The sequence below is a fragment of the Pteronotus mesoamericanus genome, unplaced genomic scaffold (genome assembly GCF_021234165.1).
Source record: "Pteronotus mesoamericanus isolate MK-2021 breed Mesoamerican mustached bat unplaced genomic scaffold, CSHL_Meso_final contig_41, whole genome shotgun sequence".
Lineage (NCBI taxonomy): Eukaryota > Metazoa > Chordata > Mammalia > Chiroptera > Mormoopidae > Pteronotus > Pteronotus mesoamericanus.
This window is the reverse complement of record NW_026555152.1, coordinates 499,904-515,286: the sequence shown is the minus strand read 5'-3', so window position 1 is coordinate 515,286 and position 15,383 is coordinate 499,904. Positions and strand designations below refer to the sequence as shown.

Here is a 15,383-nt window from a genome sequence, read left to right as displayed (position 1 = left end):
GTTTCTATCAGGATACTGCTTAAGAGCACTACCAGCCAAGGATCATTCAAAATCAAATTTTTGGTCTGAAATACTTTGGACTACCTACATAGTGTGAATTTTTGTTCCCATGCTAACATGAGGACTGGCTCATGAATCCAAATTTTCAGGAATAATTCTTTTCTTTTTTACCTAGTGCCTAGATTTGAAAGTGTACTATTTTTTGTCATTCATCTGTGGGTGTAGAGGTTGGTGTCATTTTCTTTTACTTACACTAAGGGGTAGCGCTTTGCAGTCTCAACTTAATGTTGGAGAGAAACTCATATGAGACTACTCCCCAAAGAGGGCAATCCCTAGACCTCCTATCTGCCTCTTTTTCACAGGCCAGGGACTCTGCATGGGCAGCTGGGATGCACAAGGCTTTTCTCCACTTGGTCTCTAATCCCAGGGGGCCAGCCTGGCCTAGATCTAAGGGATCTGAATCTCTGAGGTAAGATAGTCATGTGCTCATTAAAGTAGAATGCATGATCTCATACCAGCTGCGATTGTTATTGTAATTATCTCTTAGAATTTTACAATGCATTATCCCATTCCAGGAGTTTTAATTACCTCATATGATTCAGCTTTCATAAATAGATGAGGCCTAAATTATATTTTTCCATGAAATTACTATGCCGTTTTCTGATAATTACTTTTAGATTCTTTTTAAACTATCTAGGTTGTGTTTTGCTTCATGACCTATTTTCTGAGTTCTGTGTTTCCACTGGAGGGCGGGAGCACACCATTGGAAAACAAGCCTAGCCAGCTTGCTGGCTTGTCTCTAAGCATTTAACTGGGATGTTTACTCCTAAGGCTGTGCTGACAACCTCATCTGGCCGGGCAGAGGGGTACATTTTGAGTTAATTCTTAATTGTGTAGAATACATTATTGTAAGAGCAGCGGGTAGGGGAAATATGTTTCCTAGCCTTGATGATTAACTTCTTTGTACATGACAAAAGCACCTTCTGGAGGTTACTTACTCTTCCTCCTAGAATATTCTAGAATGTGAGTTACATGATGAACCTGGAAGAGCACTTTGAGAACACAGTAAATCAAATCTTGTCACCTGAACATTAGCCAGTGTCAACAGCAGTGTCACGGCAGGGCCCAAGTAAGGTGGCTTAGCTACATAGGTTACCCTTGCTGAGTGACTCCTCTGGTAGCAACAGGAAGACTCAGGTCACTTCAGAAAGGGTCAACCAGCCAGGATGATCTCAAACTTAGAAGCAGCCCCAAATCTATGCAGCAAAAAGATTAAAAAATGACAACCAATTAGGACAGGTCACCTTTCTTAAACTCACTCAAACCTTTTTTTTTTTAAAGAAAAAAAAAAATCAAATTGTTTTAGTCTCTCCAAAAAGAGACATCGTCTTCTCCAAAATAGTCAGGGTTAGATTTGTATACAAAGTGATATATTAAAGAACAATTTTTGTAAATAATATTTTTTTATTCCCAGTAAAATAATTTTTTGAGATGTAACCTTTGTTCAAATTATTATTTTGTCAGATTCTGTAGTCTGATGAATGTGATTTTTATTTAGCCTTATTAAGATGCCAGGAATTTCAATGTGATTCAATTCCTGCTTCCACTTTCCTATGCTAACATTGTATATTAACCCAAAAACCCAAAATTATGTAGCTCAAAATAACCAGCATGCACATTATTTACTTAAAATATTGTCCTCTTTTAAGTAGTTAGGATCTTATTTGTACTTATTGTAACATTGCTAAAAAAATGAATAGAACTGTGGAACTGCACAATTTGAATCTATATTATAGTTATTTACAGAATATATGAGACTTTAATTTTGATATTGATATAAAGTCAGCTGATTCAGTTACAGCCTCCATGTGAATGTTCCCATGTGGCCCTCCCTCTCATTGCATTGGTCCCACTGCTGCTTACTGCCTTGTTCCTCCTCTGTCCACACATTTCAGCCCACATCTCTTCTTAGGGCGGAACCACCATCCTGGTGGCCCACTGGCAGGCTTACTCCTGGAAATTAGATGTTACCTGCACACCTTCTCTATCAGATTCAGTACATTTAGTGTCAGGTACTCCTACTTTGCAAGAAATAGCACACAGTGTTTGCACGTTTAGTTATGCTACAGGCACTTGAGGGCTGGGATTTATTTTACATCTCTGTGTGTTCTCCATTTTTTAATAAATATGTCTTGGTGGCATAAATTATTATATCCTTTTACTTTCTGACTCCTCTCTTGATTGAATTTTTTGTTTGCCTCAGGCTAACTGTATGGTTTCTTCAGTGTAGCAGCTTATGATGCAGATTTTCTCTCTTCATATATGTCTGCCTTTCTCCTCTCTTTTCCCTAATTCACGCCAATGCCACTCCCTGCAGGAAGAACTCAGAGAGCAGATGGGGATCTGCGGGAAAGGTGTGTGATACAGAGTCACAGCTGGCTGTCAGCAGCCCTCTCCTGGCCTGCAAAGAGAAAAGGTAGATGACTTCAGAAAGGAATTTGACCTCTGAATGTCAGGAACCTTGTCTGTACATTTCTCTAAGAATCTAGAAGTAGTGATTCTCAACCTGGTGGATCTAGTGGCCTTTTTACAACAAATGTCATGTCCTACCTCCTTTATTGTCCAAAAATTAAATTCAAAAAATATTCACTTATTCTTAATAACTTTTAGGGAAAAAAAACTGTATTTAAACACCAGGGTTGGTATCTGACATGTATAATATAAAAGAGACCTGTAAGAAAAGTCACCCATGATAAACCACTCTGAATGTCAACACCCTCAGTGCTCTGACATGTTATAGGACAGACATGCTGAAATGGCCACGTGCATGCACAGCTGTCCCAGAGTTGCCCAGGCAAACTGACACAGACCTGGGCCAGGTATGCCATTGCCTTCTGTGTTATTTTCCAAAATGCTAATTATTTTTAAATCTCCAAACCCAATAAAGTATAATCTTCCCTCAACTTATGTAGTAGTTGCATTCCTTGAAAATTTAGGAGCTATTTTACCTGTGCTAAAAGACTTTGTTTAAATGCACAAACATTTGATTCCAGACTTATATCATTAAAAATGAAGTTTTAATCTCCAAGGATATCAAAAGGAGCACTTGAAAGTCAGGTGCGGCTTGAGACAGTTATTTGTTGTGCTGGAGAGCCTCACACATCACAGGACACCTGGCAGTGCTGTCCCCTGTCCCTAAAATATCAGTAGCATCCTCTCTCATCACTGGTGTTACCAAAAGCGTCTCCATGAGTTTTGAATAAGACCCCTAAAGGGTGGTGTCACATCCATAAAGAAACACTGATAGAGAGCACTGAGGATGCCTGGTAATAATCTGATTCTATTTTATTAAAGAGTGTAATTGTTGTAAAAATCTACATCAGAGCCATCTTCATACTGAGAGATCACCGTTAGTCTTGTTGCCTATTGAGAGTCAAGTCCATATCTTACTGTATCCAGAGGGTCCAAAACAATGTTAAGCAGTTAATTGCTGCTCAGTAGCTATCTGTTGAATGAATAAAGACTTGTGAACACCACCCATTTTAAAAGGAATAAATATCATGTTCACTAGTAATACATAACACCACTTATATCAAACTTCATTGGTAAGATATTACTAGTAAGCTATTAAATGCTGGGTTATACAAACCTAGAAAATAGTCAGTGATCTGTGCCTTGTGGGAGAATATTATCTGTCTTCATCTGCTGAAGTTTTAAAACATAATATGTAAGAAAAGAGATGCTGGTGACATTTATAGATTTTCATGTTTTCCCCTTTTAAACAATTATAGTCTTCCATTCATAGAGAACTATTGAGAATTTCTGAGTACAATAGGGCAGAGAAAAACAGTAAAGACAGCCTATCCCCAAGGACTTGTTATTCTTTCAGAGAGCCGAGCTACATGTCTAGACCCACTAATGGCAATAACCAAGTGCCACATGGAGCAGGGATGTCATTAAAGACAATTAGAACCAGGGAGTTGATGATCACGAGTTGTCAGTTCATGGAAGGGGAGGGATTGAGCTCCATCAAGCGATGGGTAGAATTTGAACTGGTGAGGTAGGCCATATTCTGGGCAAGGAGAGGAGAATGTAACAAAAGTTTGAAGTCAGCAGTGAACATGATGAGTGTGGGTGGGAGGCATCAGGGGAGCAACCAGGTGATGGTGGTGGTGGTGGTGGTGCTGAGGGGAAAAAGAAGTTTGTCTTGCAAAGAACTGTTTAAGGGGGCAATGCATAAATTTTTATTTGCAGCTGCTTACCCTGGTCTCTGGCAAAGGTGGGGGGAGAGTGGGCTAGAGATACCTGAGGAGACACTGGGGAAAGAGGATTTGGGGAGAGAACTGAGAGAGTAGCCAGCGGGATCTCGGTGCTGACTCATCCCCCATACAGCAGCAGTCATTTTGCTCAGGCAGAGACCACTCCCTCTGAGCCACACCAACATCAAAGGACCCAAAGCCCTGCCCCCAGGTGGGATTCCACCCCTCCCTGTGCTGTCTACCGCCTGCTGAGTGCAGAGTGGCAGCCATAGGCAGTAGATCCCTGGCTAAAGGGGGCGCAGAAACATCTGGCAACACTTGAGGAGAGACTGGGAACCACGGCTTTGGGGAGAGAACAGAGAGAGTAACTGGTGGAATCCCAGAGCAGACTCCTCCCCCATATGACAGCAGCATGAGAGGACCCAATAACCCCACTCTGAGGAGGGACTCCGCCCCACGCTGAGCTGTCTAAGGCAGCCTACTGAGTGCAGAGTGACTAGATTAACAGCAGAAGGAGACAGCCACAAATAGTAGATTCCTGGAAGTCTTGAACAGACTGCCTGAGGTCAGACAGGGATGACATCTAACATCATCAGAGGCAGATCCAGAAAGTAAAAACAGCAATCTTCAACCATAGAAGTTTATGCCATAAAGTCAGGAGATCAAGACAAATCAACTTAAGAAGCAGAAACAAAAGAGAAGAGTCTCACAAATAATGGGAAGACAAAGAAATGTGCCCCATTCAAAGGGAAAGGAGGAATCCCCAGAAAAAGAACTAAGTGAAACAGAGGTAAGTAAACTATCAGATACTGAGTACAAAACAATGGTTCTAAGGAAGCTGAATGAGCTCACTGAGCTCAAAGAGAATTACCAAAAATTACAGGGAAACTATGAGGAACTTACTGCAAACTACATTAGCATGAAAAAGGACATAGAAACTATCAATAAGAGACAAGAGGAAATGAAGAATACAATTTCCGAATGGGAGAACGCAGTAGAAGAAGTGAAAAGGAGGCTAGATGGAGCAGAGGATCGAATCAGCAAGCTGGAGGATAAGGTAGAAAAAAGCTCCCAGAAAGAGAAAGAAAATGAAAAAAGACTCAAAAAGAATGAAGAGGCATTGAGGGAAATGCAGGACAATGTGAAACGTAATAATATCCTTATAATAGGGACACCAGATGGAGAAGAGGAAGAGGAAGGCATAGAGAACCTGTTTGAAAAAGTAATGATGGAACACTTCCCTAATTGGAGGAGAGAAAAAGCACACAACTCCAGGAAGCACTGAGGGTCCCTTTCAAGAGGAACCCAATGAGGCCCACTCCAAGACACATCATCCTTAAAATGGCAAACATCAAAGACAAACAGAGAATCTTAAAGCAAGCAAGGAAGAAAGAGGTAGTAACATATAAGGGAGCGCCAATACAGTTAGCAGCTGACTTCTCAACAGAAGCACTGCAAGCCAGAAGAGAATGTCAAGGAATATTCCAAGTCATGAAAAGCAAAGGCCTGCAACCAAGACTGCTCTACCCAACAAGGCTCTCAATTAAAATGGAAGGTGAAATAAGGAGTTTCCCAGACAAAAGAGGCTAAAAGAATACACCTCCACCAAACCAGCACTGCAAAATATGCTTAAAGGACTGCTTTAAGATGAAGAAAAAGTTTCTATGAATACCCAGTTCCTTTCTGAGTTGCCAGTACTTGATATTACCAATATTTTTAATACTGATTAATCTGATTGTGACAATGATGTTATTTTAATTGTTCCTTTATTATTTGTTGAAGCCAAACATGTTTTAGTGTATTTCTTGCCTATTTCTATTTTTTTTTAAAAAGCTTTAAATTACTTTTTGGTATTCTTTATCCATTTATTGATTTAAGGTTTGTAGAACTTTTTTCCTAAAAAATAAACAGACAAACAAAAAAGAACAAAATCCTTTTAACCATGTTTTAGATGTGTTGCAAATACTTTTCTATTCTAGTCCTTGTCCTTTAACTTTTTTTATATGTATATTACTATATAATTAAATGTTTAATATAGTCATATTGTCTATATTTATCTTATAGCTTCTGGGTTTGAATATTTTACTTCAGGTCATGAAAAATATTAGTTCTCGTTTCTTCTAAAATTCCTTAGATTTTACATATTGATTTTTAACTCATCTGAATATTTCTTGTATAATATGTGTGAAATAGGGCACTATATTTGTTTTATTTCAATAAATAATGGTCCTTGCACCTATTTGCTGAATAAACCTTATTTTACCCATTGATATGAAATATTAACTTAATCATATATTGTTAGACAGATATATACGTTGGTCTCTAGAATGCTCATTATATTTCATTGATCTACTTGATTATTTCTGTGCTGGTGTCATGTTGGTTTAATTGCTGAGACTTTAGAATGGCTTTACTTTTTTTTAATATTTTATAATTTGACATTAAAAAAATAAAATCAGTCTGCATTTAAGAAAGAAAGAGCGAGAGAGATGGTACTCCTACCTTTGCAACAACATGGATAGAACTGGAAAATATTAAGTTAAATGAAATAAGCCAGTTGGTGAAAGACAAATACCATATGATCTCACCTCTAAGTGGAATCTATTCAACAAAATAAACTAACAAACAAAATAAACAACAGGCATGGAAACATGGAGCAGACTGAAAGTGACCAGAGGGGATGGAGAAAGAGGACAATGGTGGAAAGAAGGGGAAGGAACTAGACAAAGAACATGTATGAATGACCCATGAACATGGACAACAGAGTGAGAATTGACTATGGGAGCGGGGGGTGGGGGTGGCATGGGTGGAGGGGGATAAAGGGGGACAAACTGAGACAACTGTAATAAACATGATTCATAAATTAAAAAATAAAATAAAAATAAAAAAAGAAGTTTGTCTTTTGGGGGGAAAATGTAAAAAAGTTGGTTGGCAGAGTGGGGGCCAGACTGATTATTTAGTTTTGACCAGAATTATAATGCTCTAAAAGACCTGATGTTAACTGTGTGTTACTTTAAAAAAAAAAAATAAGTGCCCTCAGAGATCTGGTTGCTTTTTCATTTATTCGTTTACATCAGGGAAAAGAAAACATTTATGGTCAGATTTTGAATCAAATACTTAGAAGTGATGTTAAGCAAGTACCCAAAAGCAAGAATTAAAAAAGAAAAATGTTTTTTTTGCCCTGGCTGATGTGGCTCAGTGGATTGAGCACTGGCCTGCAAACCAAGCAGTCATAAGTTCAATTCCAAACAGGGCACATGCCTGGTTTGCAGGCCAGGTGCCCAATTAGGGGTGCACAAGAGGCAACCACACATTGACATTTCTCTCCCTCTCTTTCTCCCTCCCTTCCCCTCTCTAAAAATAAATAAATAAAATCTTTTAAAAAAGGAAAGCAGTAGAGTTTTTTAAAAAAAAGAAAATTTTTTTATCTTTTGTTATTGGTTTACTTTATTAATATATTTTAATTGCCTTCATTCAGTTAACTAATGTTAGAACAGAAGAGAACACAAAGTTAAAGGAAACTGTGCTTGAGTTTGGAATCAAAAGTCACTTATAGCCATGCCACCTTAGGTAATAATTTAACCTGATGAACCTCAGTTTTCCCATCTCTTAAATAGGGTGATACCTCATTCATAGGCACACATACAGTTCTGGACTAATTGCAATAGCATGTAAAATAGCACATAAAAGGCACTTAATTACATCTCTTATTAGATCAAAATATTTAACCCCTTTAAAGTTAGGTGCAATTTGTGCTTGGTCTATAAATGTTACTGTCATCTCTTTTCTTATGTGTTAAGTTGAAAAATTTCAACCACCAAAACAAGATAATCTCCAACTAGGCAGAGGTCATCTATTTTCTAGCATTTAATAGTCTAATAGTAATATCTTACCAGCATTTTACCGATGAAAGTGATGGTAGTTTCTCTGAAGATAGGGTAGGTGTTCATGAGTCTTTATTCATTCAACAGATAGATATTAAAGCTCATAAAAAGTACATCCCCTCAGCCAAACAAGTGTTTATTCTCTGAGTGACCTTGGCTTCTTTGAACTTCTGCTTTTCCATCTATAAAGTAGGGACAATGTATGAACTCTTAGAGTCACTATAAGAATTAAGTGGGATGATGCATGAAGATTGCAGGGCACCATCACTGCCCCACAGCAGTCTCTCTTATGTTCTTAGTATCATGGCGATGCCTACTGCATACTGTGCACACATATTACCTCCTTTTATCATTATTACAGTCCTCAGTAATATGTGTTTTTTACTCAGTTTTATTGACATATACATTGTAGTGACATGAAACATATATATTGTAAAAGGATTCCCCCCATCTGGTTAATTAACACATCCAGTGGAATGTGTTATCCATGTTCCCATTTGTCTGTGGGCAGGAGCTAAAGTACGGAGAAGTTAAGTGGCTTGCTCAAGGTCACCAGTTGGTGCAGTTAGACTGGAACACATATCTTTCCATTCTAAATGACATGGTTTCCACTATGTCAGTCCTGCCTCAAGCCTTTATAATGGTGCCAGGATAACCCTTTCCTTCAAACTCCACTAAAAATATTCTTCATAGAACAGTTTGAAAACCACTGGACAGAATAGCAAACATTACTTGACACCCCAGAGCCACAAGTAACACTGTATATAGTAACCACTATGCTTAGTAGAAGCCCTGCTTTCCCAATGATATTGATAAAGATGGAACGGATAACCTAATCTTAGCAATTACTCTTTGTTGTCAATGCATTTGTCTCCATGCCTTCATGATGGCATAGTGGGTTGTGGGAGCCGGGTGGGAAATTTGACAGTTAAGATTTATTCAACACAGTCTACCTTTCAGTATTGATCACACGGAATTACAAACATGTTTGACTTATCACCACCATTTCATAGCAAAGCTTTTTCATCTGGTTGCCAATCAGTGCTAATCATTCTTTGGTCCCATTGAGAATGAATTTTCTGTATTAAAATAGATATTTTGGAAGTGCATCTAGAATATAAACAATCATGAACATGGAGGCACTGCACACCTAGACGCATGCTGGGTTATAGAACCTACCATCTCAGCTCCACAGGCAGTCTTGCTCCTGGCATCTGGCAGGATTTCTGCAAATTGGAAATAAAGTTGATGGGAGCAGGAAAATGTTAAACAGTTGTCAAAGTGAATTATGAAACAAAAGTAGGAGGGTGCTTCACCCCTTTCACTCTTTTGTACTCAAGGACAGGCCTGTTTTTAAAAATCTGAGTAAGGACATCTGGTAATATTTTTCAATTAAATTGCTGTGATTGAACTTATATGGGCTCATCTGCTAGAGAAGAGTCTGTTCAAAAGAACCTTTGAAACAACAGTGAAATTGATGTAGTCCTGTTCACTCTGTTCTTAGGATGCTGGCTTCTTGAAAGATGCACAGCCATGGGATGGCCAGAATTAGGCATAGCCAGAGGTCAGCACCTGCCACTGCCAGGGCACATAGGAAGAGGATAACTGTTAATATTATTAATTAGTCATCATTATACAGTAAGACTCCACAGTCTTCTGCTTTTGGCGTTCATGCTATAAGTTAAACAAACATACGAAATAGAAATGTCTGTCTTTTTTAAAAAAATGAAAAGAGCTGACTTTAAGAAAACAATTAATAGTGAACTATAGCTAACATTTATTTTTTTCCCTTGTGTTGGGACATTCAATGGGTGGCTAATAAATTCAGGAAGAAATGCAAGATATAAGTGTATGGTCCTGATACTTTGACTAGAGTTCATATATGAAGACAGATATTTACATGGGAATCTTTACCATGAGGAATGCCTATATTTTATTCATCAATAATAGAATCAGATTAACAAAATTTCAGCTTTGAAAAAGGACCCTGAAAGAGCCTCACCCTATGTCCTCTGCAAGAAACTTCTTAATGATATCCTCAGAGAGGGTGTGTCTGGCTTCTGTTCAGCTCCCTCCATGTTCCCATCACTCTCCAAAGTGGTGTGTATGAAAATGTCTGGCTTCATCCAGATCATTAATCATGAGATCTAACAGATAAGAACAGTACCAGTGTTGTCATAAAAGTAACAGTAATATCTTGAGCTACAAATAGCCAAAGGTCTAGCCATCATCCGTAAATGGGGACTGTAATTAGAAATATTAAAAAGATTAAAGCTGCCTACTGCTAAGTTTTCTGTATGACTAGCTTGAGTCTGAAATGTTCCTCTCCTTGTGCCATGTTTATCACAGAAGGCCTTTCAAGTTGTCTGATAATTCTTAAAAGGTCAAGTCCATTTAAAGTGTTTCACTCCTAACATGAGGAAATGAAATTGTTTTCAGTCTAACCAGCAAGAACCTATTTGCAAATCAGAATGTCCATGTTTTACAGTGTCAGGGCTTAAAGGCGAAGTTCATTATCTCCTTTAACTGGACATGTCCTGCCATGCAGGCCACCCTGGAAGCCTGGGGCAGCATGGGTCCAAGGCCAGAGCTTCCCCAGACCAGCTCCACAGTGCCCTCTCTCCTCTCGCCTTGGGCATCCCTGGCTCTAACAAGCGTTTCTACACTTGCTGCCTTTGTTCCACCTGGACTCCCCCACAAACAGTCCCTGTGTTTGTCCATCACATTCAATGTTTGGATAAAAGGTACTCCAGATCTCTTGGCTACCAGTCCATGGAACTGTCACTCCTTCTAGTTGGGGTATGGAGAGTTCAAGCAAATTCAAAGAACTAAGGATTAAGCAAATCATCATACAAGCACATTAACTTAGACCATCAGAGGGCTAAGGACCCCAAGGCGATGTTGCCCTCACATCCATGGCAGCACACAGAGACCACTAGAGAAAATGAAATGATTTTGGAAACAGTCATACCTGACCTTTAATTTAGCATAGACCATAGCTTGTCAAGGCTTGTGAGCAGAGAGGTACTATTGTATGCATTTGTTAATGTAGATATTATTTGACGTTAGTTTGCTTGCTAATTTGGCACATCATATTATGTGATAGACTATTACATGATAAACATAGAATAAATTAAATTGCAACAAAATTCAGTCATTCATTTATTCCTTTATTTAGTATTCCTTAAACAGTTCTCTCATTGCCTGCATTGTTCTGGGTAATAAAATTATAGCAAGGAGTAAAACAGAAATAATCCTTGCCCCCACAGATCTTATATTCTTGTGGGGGTGGGAGGCAGACTACAACTGAGTAAGTATCTACTATTCAGAAATAAAGATATGCTTAAATAAAATGAAGCAAGGAAAGGGAGTACAGTGACACTTGGATGAAATCTAACCTTATATATGATGGTCAAAGCAGACCTTCCTGACAAGTGGAAACCTGAAGAAAGAGAGGAGCAAACAGTGGGGATGTTTGGGCAGAGGGAGTTCAGGAAGACCTGCCCTGTTTTGTTATTGCTCTTGTTTTTTGTTGTTCAATAAAAATCCACGAGGAAAGAGTATTTTTGTTCTCAGTCTGTGCCCTTATTTGGCTGAGGAGGTAACCCCGTGTGTGTGTGTGTGTGTGTGTGTGTGTGTGTGTGTGTGTGTGTGTGTGTGTCTGTGTGTCTGTGTATATCCATGTTTAATTAAGCTGGAGGAGCAGTTGAAACATACATGTTTGTGCTTCAGTGTGACAGTTGTGAGAGTCAGTCATCTATCTCCCTGTTGTAAGAGCCCTTGTGGTATCTTTTGCAACCAGTGCTTAGCAAGCAACCCTGCAGGAGCTGTTATTTTCCTCCTCCAAGTAAAGCAGGGGAGTTAGGTGAGAGCCATCTAAAATTTCAGTGAGGACTCTGATTCCTTACAGGTCCCTCGCACCTGTGTTTAACCACTTCAGTTTGATAAGCAAAGCCTGGAGTAGGGTGACCTCCCAGTAGCCTATTTGTGGGCACAATACCTCTCTCCTAGTAGCCTGTTTGTGGGCACTTCCTGAGAAATGTTGCAAATTGTTTCCCATTTTTTTTTACAAAGAAAACACTTCTTATGTTTCTGAGTGTTTCCACAAGTTTGGCTCTAAGAGGTTACCTGTGTTGGGAGCTGAGTGGTGCCAGTGATGCTGTGCCTGGCCATCCAGCAGGGACACAAAACCACTGAGGTAAAGGAAGAAAATGACTAAAACCATAACTGCCTCATAGCTACACTCTGAAGTACCAACAATGTAACTTCCATTGGTCCTGAGAGGACAGTTTGCAAAAAGAAGAAGTCATTATTTGACCATTTTGTTTAATTCAGCTCCTCCGTATGTAAAATGAAAGACATGGTAGACCTTCCCATGATGTGAAGGTGATTAGCGCCTTGGAAAAGAAGGATGTTGAGGCATAGTGGTCTTCCTTTCTTGTTTGGAGCTTCTTTTCTGTGATTGATGAGCTCGGTAAGCCTATCCAGTATAATTTATTTTGGTCATTGATGAACATTTGCAGAGCATTATAAGATTTCATGGGTCTTACCTTGTGTGTGCCTTCTTGTTTCTAAGGGTCGACCTTATTTATGGCCTTTAAGGAAGTTTTGTGGTAATGGCAGAAGACTTCAAAATTAATGTTTGGAATTTATATATTTCTGATTGGCCATTTCATAAAAATGGGATATTCCATACTATCACATGATGTTTCGTCTTTGGTTTGTATCAAACAATTCATTCTTCTTCCTAATGTTTCTTGATTTTTACGGAAAATCACTTCACAGATGCACAGCAAAGGACTATATTTGATGTACTTAATGAATAGGGAGGGATGCCGTGGGCTCACCCAGCAACATAAACTCCAGCTGGCATTTGTTAGACCCCATGATGTCCAGGCACCATGCTAGGTGCTGGGAATTCAAAGATTAGGGTGCAGCTTTGACTTCCTTCAAGGAGCTCACAGTTTCATTGGGAGGTAGACACGTTAACTAATAATTATAAGGCTGTGTAAAAAGTGCTCCTGGAATCCAAATGAGGAGCATCTTGCTTCTCCTGGGAAAGTCAATGCTTCTCAGAGGAATGGGTGAGGGTGAGAGCCGGGGGGCAGGGAGGAAGAGCAGCATGTGCCTGGCAGAGCGTACCACTACTGGTAGTGCAATGTTGTGGGGACTTTCAGACTGTTCCCTGGGGCTGAAGCACAGGGATGCATGACATTAGAGAAGTAGGAAAGGGTGTAGTGTGAAACTAAAGATTGGGCTTTATCCCTAAAGCAACAGAACTGTTGAACAATCTGGCAGCATCAGGGAGGGCCATGAGACCAGTAGGACGGCTGCTGCAACAATCCAAGCAATGAATTACAAATCTCTGAGTTTAGACAGTGGTGATGGGATTAAGATGAGAAGACAAATGCAAGAAATGTTTCAGAAAGAGAGCTTGGTAATACGGGGAGTAGGGGAAGGAAGTGATGTGTTGAATTTCAGGTGGAGATGGACAATAAAATGTGAAGAGATACTTATGAATGTGGGCCTCAGCAGTAAGAACTGAGGTAAAAAAAATAATTCAGGAAATATCACACAATAGTTAAAGCTAAGGGTTTATATGAAATATTCTAGGCAATATTTGTATATGAGAATAAAAGGAGCTTAATATCAAATTCTGAGTTACTTCTAAGATTTAAGAAAGGGACAGAGGATGAGTCTTGAGGACAATGAGACCAAATGGTCACTGAGGAGAAGAAGAACAGGAGACTGATGCCATAGAAACCCAGTGAAGTCAATGTATCAAAAAAGACTTGTGCCCTGGCTGTTGTGGCTCAGTGCATTGAGTGCCGGCCTGCGAACCAAAGGGTCACCGGTTCAAATCCCAGTCAGGGCACATGCCTGGGTTGTGAGCCAGGTCCCCAGTAGGGGACACTCAGGAGGCAACGACACATTGATGTTTTTCTCCCTCTCTCCCTCCCTTTCCCTCTCTCTAAAAATAGATAAATTATAAAAAGAAAAAAACTTGGCTAACAGTGTCACATGTCACCAAGAAGGCAAGCAAAGTGAGGACAAGAAGGTTCCATGGGATTTGGATGTTGGTGGTCAAGGCACATTCATTCCCAATGACTGGAAATGGAAATAAATTGGAGAGTGAGAGGGATTAGGAATAGTAGAAAGAAAGTGTCTTTCTTTCTTTCTCCCTTTCTTCCCCTCTGTCCCTCTCCCCCTTCCTTCCTTCCTCACCCCAGGATGTGTTCATTAATTTTAAGATGAGAGGAAGGGAGAGAGAAAAACATCACTGTGAGAAACATCGATTGGTTGCCTCCCGTATGTGCCTCCCGTGGTCTTGTAGCCACGCCAGGACCAAACTCTAAACCTAGGTATATGCCCTGACTAGGAATCGAAACCACCACATTTTGGTGTACAGGACAATGCTCTAACAGACTGAAATACTGAGCCAGGCCATGTTTTTCTTTTTAATAAAACTTGACTGTAATAAGGACAGAGGATTATGTGTTGCTCCATTAGGTTTTGCTGATTCTGTAAAGTTGACTTCTCCCAGCCTAAATGACTAAGTACACCAAGGACTTCTCTGTCCCCTCTATCACCCTTCAAATCAACAGGCTCTTCTCAGCATTGTTTTAAAGAATAGGGGTCAAAATTTTATATTAAAAGTCAGTCCTGGTTAGACACTCACCTGGGGCTTCTGTTTATCCAGTTTTCCCACCAGTGGAGACCTTGGGCTTGAGCTTTTCACCTGTGTAATAAGGGGTTTGGCCCAGTGACTTACGAGACCTGTCCCTGCCAGGTCCACTGGACTCTTGGGTCTTCAGAGTACCTTCCCCAGGCCTCCCATTCTGTACGTCCTACACCATGGCTTCTGAAGGTCTCAGGTCTATAGTACCCTCTAGCAAAGAGGCCATCTATAGCCCATCTAGTTGGATATTGTCTGGGAAATAAGGAAGCAAACATTGCGAAAACCAGCCTATTTTCTGCCAGCTTATTTTACCTCATGCTTCTCTCAGCCAAAATGAGAGTTTGTTCAAGCAGGTATCAGAGCGCCCAAAAACTTCTAAGTAGGTCTGGGTGGAGAAGATGAAAGGCATGAATTGGCTGGAGTAAAGTCACTGTGTGCTCTGATTCCCTGGCCTCGGGCAGAATGTTGGCTCTCCCAACCATTTTCTTTCAGTGATTACTGAGTGAGTGCCTACTATGTGCTATGCTTGTTCTGTCACCCTAAGTCCTGGGACACAAAGAG

At 39.9% G+C, this 15,383-nt stretch overlaps 1 protein-coding gene and 1 pseudogene across 4 annotated transcripts in view; both read left to right on the top strand.

The window, feature by feature from the left end:
- The window catches only part of FRY (FRY microtubule binding protein), a 557,210-nt gene that overhangs the window by 174,033 nt on the left and 367,794 nt on the right, over positions 1 to 15,383 (top strand). The gene's annotated exons all lie outside the window — the stretch shown is intronic.
- Positions 1 to 15,383, top strand: part of LOC129073477 (translation machinery-associated protein 16-like) — a 291,011-nt pseudogene that overhangs the window by 205,889 nt on the left and 69,739 nt on the right.